Source organism: Peromyscus eremicus, chromosome 4 (assembly GCF_949786415.1).
Source record: "Peromyscus eremicus chromosome 4, PerEre_H2_v1, whole genome shotgun sequence".
Taxonomy (NCBI): domain Eukaryota; kingdom Metazoa; phylum Chordata; class Mammalia; order Rodentia; family Cricetidae; genus Peromyscus; species Peromyscus eremicus.
The window spans coordinates 29,843,312-29,853,114 of NC_081419.1; the positions used below are offsets into that span (position 1 = coordinate 29,843,312).

A 9,803-nucleotide genomic window follows, 5' to 3' on the forward strand; every position below is an offset into this window, starting at 1 on the left:
AGAAATATTTTATTCCTATGGCTTCACTTTTTGTGGATAAGAGATATTCTTAAAGTATGACATATAGTTAAATATGAGCATGCCTAAAGAGCAACTGCATTTTTTTTTTTTTTTTGGTTTTTTCGAGACAGGGTTTCTCTGTGTAGCTTTGCGCCTTTCCTGGGACTCACTTGGTAGCCCAGGCTGGCCTCGAACTCACAGAGATCCTCCTGCCTCTGCCTCCCGAGTGCTGGGATTAAAGGTGTGCGCCACCACCGCCCGGCCAGAGCAACTGCATTTTAATACTGAAAAATTGGTCTAATTTGAGTATTGCTTTTCACACAATCAAAATGGAACTTGCGTGTTGTTCACATCTTTACTGACTTATCTTTTCCTCCAGCCATTACTGCAATTCTGAACCTGGTTTGACCAATCCAGCCCCTGTGCCTCACAAAGCCTCCTTGATCTTCCACAGGATATGTACTTGTTGCTTTCTGCCCTAAGGCTTCTCCAATACAGTGAGGTGTGGGTACTTGTGGGAACTCACATGGTACTCATTCATAATATGGATATTTTCAAACAACGGAGGATGTACTCTAAGGTCACAAGTTATTGCCTTTCTTCCTACAAATGAAAACGTCAGGAACTCATTTACTAATGTCCCTTACAAAGTGTGGTGGTTTGAATGTAATTGGCCCCCATAAGCTTTCATAAGGAATGATGCTATTGAGAGGTAGGCCTTTATTGGAGTAGGTATGGTCTTATTAGAGGAAGTGTGTCACTATGGGGGTGGGCTTTGAAGTCTCATATATGCTCAAGCCATGCCCAGTGTCTCAGTTTTCTTCCTGTTCCTTGTAGATCAAGATGTAGGATTCTTAGCTCCTTCTCCAGAACCATGTCTACCTGCACACCTCTATATCCCACCATGATGATAATGGACTAAACATCTGAATCTGTAAGCAACCCCAGTTAAATGCTTTCCTTTAAAACAGTTGCTGTGGTCATGGTGTCTCTTCAAAGTGATAGACACCCTAACTAAGACACAAAGATTATCCTCACCAGCACCTGTAACTTGTAAAATATCCCCTCCTTCTCTTCCCTACTTTCCTTTTCTCTTAGGAATCATTTTCTAACCAAAATATCAGAAACAAACTTTCCTTTCACTATATTCAGGGAACCACAAGTTAAAACATATATCACAAGGGCAGCCCCAGAAAACCAGCTAGTGATGATGAGTGAGGGAAACAAGCTTAGCCCTCTGGAAACATCACAGGAACCAGGACTTTATCCCAAGCTGGACACGTGTCTGTGACTTAATTACAATGATAGAAAAATTGCAGAGAGCAGTCATCATCTCTAAAGTCACTACTAGTGAGGACACCCTCTGAATGGAAAGGAGTGAGACTCTTGGCGTGGTGCTGACAGGGGGAGGGTTTTAGATGGACGTGCTAGAGGTCCACAGGAGCCCATCTGTATTCTCTAGGCTCACATGACATGTCTCCTTTCTTTTCACTCAGTAATTGTGTAGCAGCTTCACCTGAGCCACGTCCCCACAGGAGGACAAGTGCCCTTCCAGGGATCTGCTTATGGTTCCCTGAATTGCTGCTATATGCTGAGATAATTGACTATGCTCTTAAGGATATTTCCTTATGTGATTTACTGTTCTATGCATGAATAGTCAAGTGATGACCAGTCATTTCCATGTTGAAAAGACTTCTCTGAACACTTGCTGTCCACTGTGTTACAACACAAAGTCATGATGCAAAGGTGCAGGAATGAAGCTTGAACTGTGACGTGAAAGTGGCTTGTAGCGACAGCATCATGTGGGTGTCAGAAAAGAAATGTGAAACTGGATGAGTGGTGTCTAGATGATAAATCCATATGCAGGCAGTGTGTTTCCATGCTCTTTTCCATGAGCTTCATGTGGGAAGTTCATGTCTACTTTTATTTTTAAATTTTTATCTTCAGTAGCTGTTCCAATGTTGAACATGGTGAAAATATTACTTAATGAAAGGAATACTACTCAACAGAACATATGAATAATCAAATTCGTATAAATATGAAAAACCTGGATCTTATAATTGTTCTCTAAGTACAAGTCAGCAGGTATGTATGTTTGCAGATACATGTATGACTAGATATGTTTTGTGTATACATATATATGATACATGTTTTATTTCTCTCTCTCCCTCTCTCTTTTCTCTCTCTTTGTGTGTGTGTATGTGTGTGTATGTGTGTGTGTGTGTGTGTGCTCTCTCACACTACATTGAACACATGGAGTACAGATTTACTTATGTATTAGACACATGTAGCAGCCACAGCATCAAAAAATTTCTTCCAAACTTCACATAATTTGAGTTGGAGTAACTGAAAGAAAAAGAGAAATGTATGCTATGAGTGCATTCCAGGAACACTATTTTAAGTTTAACCATTTTATAAATTACATCAAAGGGCTGGAGAGATGGCTCAAGGGCTAAGAGCACTGAAGGCTCTTCCAGAGGCCATGGATTCAATAACCAGCACCCACATGGCCACTTACAACTGTCTACAAGTCCATTCCCAGGAGATCCAATGCCCTCTTCTGGCCTCCACAGGTACTGCACACATGTGGTACACAAACATGCAGGCAAAACACTCAGACACATAAAAATAAATTAATTAACAAAACAAAACAAACTATATTGAAATGCTTAAGTTGGCATTTCACTAATGATAAGGTTATCTAGATTCTCGATATCAAGAATAAATCACCAAAGAATCAATAGTAAAGAGACTCAAAATGAAATAAAATGGACTTTCTTGACAATCAAGGAGATTATAGGAGTAAGATAATTTAGAAAGAAAAGCTAACTATTACAACTTAATAAAAGTTCAATGACTTCCCCCCTAAAATATGCAAAATCTTGAATCCTGAAGTAAAATTATCAGTGGCAGTGGGCACAGGTCAGTCACACAGCTCCATACTACCACACGCAGCAGCGTCAGGTTCTTCAGTGATGTGAACGTGGAATTCTTGACTTGATCACAGAGAAGAATTACAAGCCAAGCCAATATGAAGCAGAGTTAAACTTGACCAGATTGGAAGTTTAATAAACACTTCTGCATGAGGGTTAGTAGAAAGGTACTCTGGGAAAAGATACGATAGACTTATCCCACTGAATGTGGGCTCTCAAGGAAGAGCCATGGTTACATGTCACACTAATATATGTAATTTTGGTGACTCTCAACCAAGTTACATCTCAGTTGCTAAGAAACATCTTCTCCTTTTGATAGGTCAGCCTCTAATGGTGCCTCAGATAGGATCTCAACCTGATAAGATAAAACCAGTGCACATTAAGACTCATTTTTTTTTTAGTGTGAATGCAGATTCTTGTGAGATTCCTGGAAAAGTGTAGGTTTATAGCTAAAAATCATAAAAGCTTTAAGCATAATTTATTGCTCCTTAATGTTCTTAAAAACTTCTCTATATGAAAGGAATCAGGTTTCTGTGTTGGCAGTTTTCAAGCAAACATTAATTGTACCGGAATTCTCTTTTAATATTCTTCATTTATTCTTTAAGATTTTCATTTATATGTATTTAAATCATACTCAGTCTTTACTCCCTGTCCAACTCTTCCCAGATTGCCCCATGTCCTCATCTCGACTTTATGTCAACCTTTTTTCTTTCTTGTAGCCCACTGAGTTCAATTACTGTTGCCTATATAGGCATGGGCACAGGCCCATCCACTAGAACATGGTTAACCTACTGTGGATCACACTCCTAAAAAAACTAACTCTTCCCCTGTCAGCCACCATCTACAGTCAATAGTTCCTCAGCCAGAGTGAGGCTTCATGAGCTGTCCTATCCATGCTGGAGTGTTTTCTGGCTTGATCTTGTCAGTCAATGACAGCTGCTGTGAGTTCATGGGTACATCCATCCTGCCATAGCATAGGATGCTGTTTGACCCCAGTTTTCACTAACTGCTGGCTCTTATGGTTTTTCCTTGGGGCTCAGTATGTATCAATATCTGATTTATGGCTGAGCATTCCATAGACAGTTATTCTCTGCCTTTTGACTAGCTGGGAGTGTTAGATCCCAAAGAAACTCAGGACAAGTGGCTAACCAAGGTGCCTATCAATATGTCAAAGTGGACACTGGCTGCCAGGCTCTGACACAGGGCAACCTAATACTTGAATGAGGACCATTTATGTATGTAACTCATGTATATGAGTTTATATATACTCAAGATTTAGAAATAGGACAAAAGAGAGTATGGCATATTCTTTTCTAGACACAGTAGGGTATCTTGTTAACAAGTCTATCCTGGGAGATTACTTCTTTTTTTTTTTCCCCAGAATACACTTATGCTAGACTTCATTATTTACTGCTCAATGGAAACCCAGAAGCCCTGAAATACTATTATTTGGATTTCCCCCAGAAAATATTTCCATAAAAGTGGTAGCATTTTTGCCTTGTTGAACCCCATCTTTATGTCTTACCTAGACAACCACTTCTGTGCTTTCAAATGTTCATATAACTGGTTCCTGACACATTTTTTGATTTGACTTTGTCATTCTTCTGGTGACATAAATAAAGAGTTAGGCCAGATGTGACTTGTGTGTCTTTAATTTCAGAATCAAGGACACAGACATAGGAGAATCACTGTGAGTCCAAGACCACTCTGGTCTATATAGAGAGTTCTGGGCCAACCATAGCTGCATAGGGAAATTCTGTTAAAAAAGGGGGTCCAGGGTAACACCTGTACTTTATATATTTATCTTATACTTGTGTAAAAGATTTATCTTAATTTTTTTTTTTTAAAAAAATACTTCAACAGAAACTATAAATTCTTATTTATCTACCCCAACAGCTTTGGCAACTGAAAAGGCTCAGGTGAGCCAAGGAACTCTAGACAGGAAAGCTGGTGAGCTGATGACATCTTTTGCAGGAAGTCAGGATGTGGGCCCTCCTGATAAGATCAACATACCAACAACCTCCACTGGTATTTATGACTCTGAGACTGCAGGAGAACAGAACTGCAGACCCAGTCTTCCATCCCAAGAGCTCTCTCTCCTGCCCCATAAAATCGGAGCCCACTACCCGAGCCCAGGAGACTTGGGAACAGTCTCCACTGTACTTCATTTTCTGATTGAAGGGCAATCTGCTGCTGGAGAGGCTGCTCTCCTCTTTTCTGGCTTTTATTTTCATGTCGCCTCCATCAATCCTGATCTAACACAAGACACATGTGAATACATTTTATAATGAGTGTCTCCTAGAGCGCACCCCCCCACACACACTGTTTTCCTTGCTTATAGCTGTTTGTGTGGTGCTACGGATCCAATCCAGGGCCTCTTTTAATCGCAGGTATGCAATCTGAGTTACACCCCAACCTTAGAGACCAGCTTCCTTGCATTAACAGAGACACTCGCTCCCCGTCCCCCGCATGGAGAGAATGCCTTAGCTTCACAGCCAATACCACTTTCATCTTGTTCATTTAGCAGTCAGATGACCCTGGTGGTCCTCTGGCACATACTGTGGGTGTTGGCTGCTTCAATTGCTTGGGTACTCTCAGCCTTTCTTTCCTCTCCATTGGTATTCTTCTGAAAAAGTGTACCAGCATTTGAAAGACCGGAATCCAACAGGCAGCCCACTGAAAGGACGCAGTAAGCTCTTGGAACTGCTTATTTCTTGAAAACGTAAAATCTATGTGCAATGTGACAGGGTCACCAACACTAGTGAGTTCTTACCAAGGCAAGAGGCCCAAAGGGGTGGTAGTAACAATGTCCTCTAAAGCCATCTTTTGGCGCCTCTGTCCCTGTGAAGCCAGCACACCATCTGGAAGGTAGGCACAGTGCCACTAAACAGATGGAACCAAGAGGAAGAGGGTCTGCCACCACACACTGCTTTCCACCCTGGGCTGCATGGGGTTTTCAGTGGAAATATGCAGCCAGCCCTTTTCAACTCACCCCTTAGTTCCTCCGAAAGAGAGATTCTGTCCTTTTTCTTGAGGAAAAGGCAGGAAGAGTCTTCCTCTTTGGAAGCTGTTGTGGTCTCTGCAAGTTCTCACACGCGCTATTCCCACAGTTACAATAAAGCGACTTTTTATTAATTCTCTTCCAAAACAGTTTACAACAGCCTAATTTTTAGGATCATAATTTGGTATACATATAGAAGCTTTTGATTTAAGAGCAAAGTAGTCTGACAAATTTTTCTCCTTTTGATGTTTTAGAATGTGCTTGAATTGAAGGCAAAGAAACTTAGCAGTCATTTGTTGCTTGCAAAACTTTTAGTGGGCACTTTAATTTATGGATAATGGTATATGTTATGATCCAAAGAAGTAAGTTTAATCATTCTTGCCCTCCAGAAACTTATCAGCTTGTTGGGGAAATAGAACATATGCCTAAAATGACAATAGTCTTCTCCCATTACAAAATGTTAGAATCAACATTTCTTCTATCATCATAATAATAACAACCCAAATAAAGTGTTTTGAAAATACAGGGGCATAGAAGGAAAATACCATAACCTCGTGACTGAGAAATCATTCCTAGTAATACTGTGGCATGCTAACCTCGTGTATGTCGATGGATGTGTGAATGTGCGTGTGTATGTGAGTCACCCTTTGACTACTCCGTTCACCTGGAAACCTGAGCTCAAAGCGCATTGGCTGATGGTGGCGGCAGGGCTGAGGACCCAGCACTTCCTTCCCGGGCTGATGGTGAGTGAACGAGTGTGGTTTAGAGCTAAGTGAGGGAGGCCAGGGTCTTCCAATCTCGCCCGATGGCTTCTGGCCACAGCAAGCCTTGGGTGGTGATGGGCAACAAGGGAGCTGAAGAGGAGGGAGAAAGCAGTACCCCTTGATAAAGGTGGGGGGGGGGTGTGCAGCCCCAAATTCCTCATCCAAGGCCAATTTCAGAGAGAGGGGAGCTTTGCAATCTAAGCTTTGGCCAAGGGTGAGAGAGGAGGGATGGGGCGGGGAGATGATGGCTTGGATAAGGCATTACTTAAGACTGAAGAAAGCAGGGGTACAGCCAAAGCACCCCCAAGCCTAGCAGTAGTCCCACGGCTGCTACCTGAAGGCTTCCCATCTATTCCAAGGGCCACCATGCAGCTGCGACAGGACAGCTGAGTGGACAAAGGCAGATCCAGGCCAGGTATCAGCAGCAGGTGATTGCACTTGTTCACGGTTGTGTTAGCTGCGTTCACTGCTCCCAAAGGAAACCAATTTTGACACACCTCCATGATCCCAGACATTCAACTAGGCAGACAGTGGTTACACCCCTGAAGTTGTGACACAGCACAACTTAGGTGTTTCAAACAGGCAAGACATTAGTATCAGGGCAGTGTCTCAGGATGACGTCCAAGTGAAGCTTCCTCTTCGGTATGTTGAGGTCTACAAGGCATATCTACAAAATTCAGTACTGTGGAAAATGAAGACTTGGGTTGGATGGGGGAGGGGAGGTCAGGGCCTTGATGACTAATTGATGTAAATGTCCTACTGGCAGCAGTGGCAGCTTCACGTTCTCTGTCGTCAAGCGCCGAAGCTTCTGTGTGACGACTTTGACACTGTGGGAATTCGCCACTTTGCCTGCGCTATTGTGGTGCTTGGTTCAAACTACTGGAGGGGCTCATATTGACTTTTGTTACAAATCTTACAGATTGGGGGCTGCTTCTTGATATTTGGGCCCACGTTCTATTTCAAGGCTGTATGTTAGGTTTTAATAAATTATTCTTGAAGGTCCAATTATCATCCCTGCCCATCTTATATCATGTGATGTCCTAGACCCCAGCTAACGATGCTGTTGCCTACTCCCTTCTGGCCTTCGTCCAGCTTTTCCAAAAGTAGGAAATTAAGAGGGACTTTTACTCCCAAGTCTGTGGTCTCTGACATCTTGCATCACTGTCCTACAATTTTCTTAGAAAATATTCTTAGAGGTGTAGTTTCTGGTGTAGTTTCTGGTCTCTGCAGACACCAGGCACTCAGGTAGTACGCAAACATACATGCAGGTAAAATATCGATATTAATGAAATAATAAAATTATTTTAAAAAGATTCTTGCTACATGACAAAATATCTTGTTACGTACTTATTAAGTGTAAAATTTAATTCCATATTTTGTGAGACATTTATATTCTCAAATCTTCCCCTAACATTCACAGCCTCCATCATAGATCTGATATTTTAAACTCAAATTTAATTGACAAGACAAGTAAGAGTCGTGATTAAAATTCAAGGATCATATCTTGTCTCTGGCTTTTACTTCAGATTTTCTTACATTATCTTTTCACTGTCTCCTTTAGATTAATGTATTTGAAGAGGACAATACTTATTTTTCATCTACTTTAAAAAATTCAGCAGCATAATTTACTCATAGATAAATAATTTACTTCCAATTGGTCCTGGTACCTTCCTACATCTCTATGTGAACCATAGTCTTGTATAGCCTAAGTTAGTTTTTCTTACAACTTCCTATGGAAGTAGCCTATGGCTAGGGCTATATAATCTTGATGGAGGAAAGAAAAATTACTGCTGCTTGTAGTAATTTGCATACTGGATGTCACTGGAGGTAGTAACTTGCATGCTGGTTAGCAAGCTTCCTGGAGAAAGGAGTTGTAAGTTTACTATCATAAATAATGCTATCTTTCAACCTGGTAGCTTTGAAGCAGAAATCCATTAAGAGGCTGGGGAACTGACAGTAAGAACTCTTGAATATTCTAACTCAAGCCTGAGTTTTATTTTCTGTATTTCAGGGTTTTCAACAAACAAAATTGGGAAAATGCATTTGATTCCCTGGTTTTACTGTTACGTTTCTGTATGTGCTGTGAGTATATGTGACGCGTTTCCTCTCCTAGTGGTATGATCTTGAAGAAGGAGTAAGAGCTCACTCGCTGCAGTTGCCAAATTGTAAGAGGCACTATGTTCCTGGAGTGGGTTAGATGACTTACATCTGATGATTTTCTTTCCTGAGGACAGAAGGGGAACAACTGTCTCACCATGATTCAGGTTCCAAAGACAAGTATTCTTTTGTTGTTGCTTTTTGATTTTAGTCTTAAAATACCACCAGGCTACAAAAATATTCAGATAGCTTTTTATAGAGAAGTATTACAGATAACGTGTTTATAATAATCCGGTTTTTTTTTTCTTGCTAGATGAGACTTGCACTGTTCTTCGATTTCTTCTAGCAAAGCCTGATATTTTGTTAACTCTCAGAAGGCCAGCTCTCTCAGGCCTGCCCCGCTTCTGCTTGGAGCCATGTAATGTGCACATGTCATTTGTTCTGGAGATTAACCTGTTGAAATATATACAATTGGTGATTTAAAAAAAAAAAATTGGTAATACCAAACTCCATCATGTTACAAAATGATTTGGTTACTAAAATATACATTTGATGTTTTGTTTTAATTATAGGAGCATATAAACTGAAAATCTATAAATGATCATTAATAGACTGTAAAATCTTTGGGGAATGGAATAAAATATAAGACATTGCTTATTTCTCCAGTGGGCTGAGTTTATTCTGGCCATTACTCTCCCATGACAGCAACAGCCACCAGCTTCCATTTTTAATCACCCAGATAGAATAGCTCCCCAAAGCTCCGTTCCTGAAATTTGTCAAACATACACTTTTGCTAGTGGGAAAGAAGATGTTTGCTCACATTCTTGTATTTGCAAGAATGGTTTTAGAATGCATCCTAAATGACTCAGAATATTGAATTAAAAACCTCTTAGAAAGTACAGTAGGATATCTCCAAGAAGAGATGAGAAACTGAAACCCGGGTTAATAAGGACGTGCACACAACCAGTGCCATCAACTTCCTCTCCAGCAGGATGCTGCCAGTGATGA

At 40.9% G+C, this 9,803-nt stretch overlaps 1 pseudogene; it reads right to left on the bottom strand.

The window, feature by feature from the left end:
* Positions 1 to 7,374: 7,374 nt before the first annotated feature.
* LOC131907718 (ubiquitin-conjugating enzyme E2 variant 1-like) lies at positions 7,375 to 7,850 on the bottom strand (annotated as a pseudogene).
* Positions 7,851 to 9,803: the final 1,953 nt, after the last annotated feature.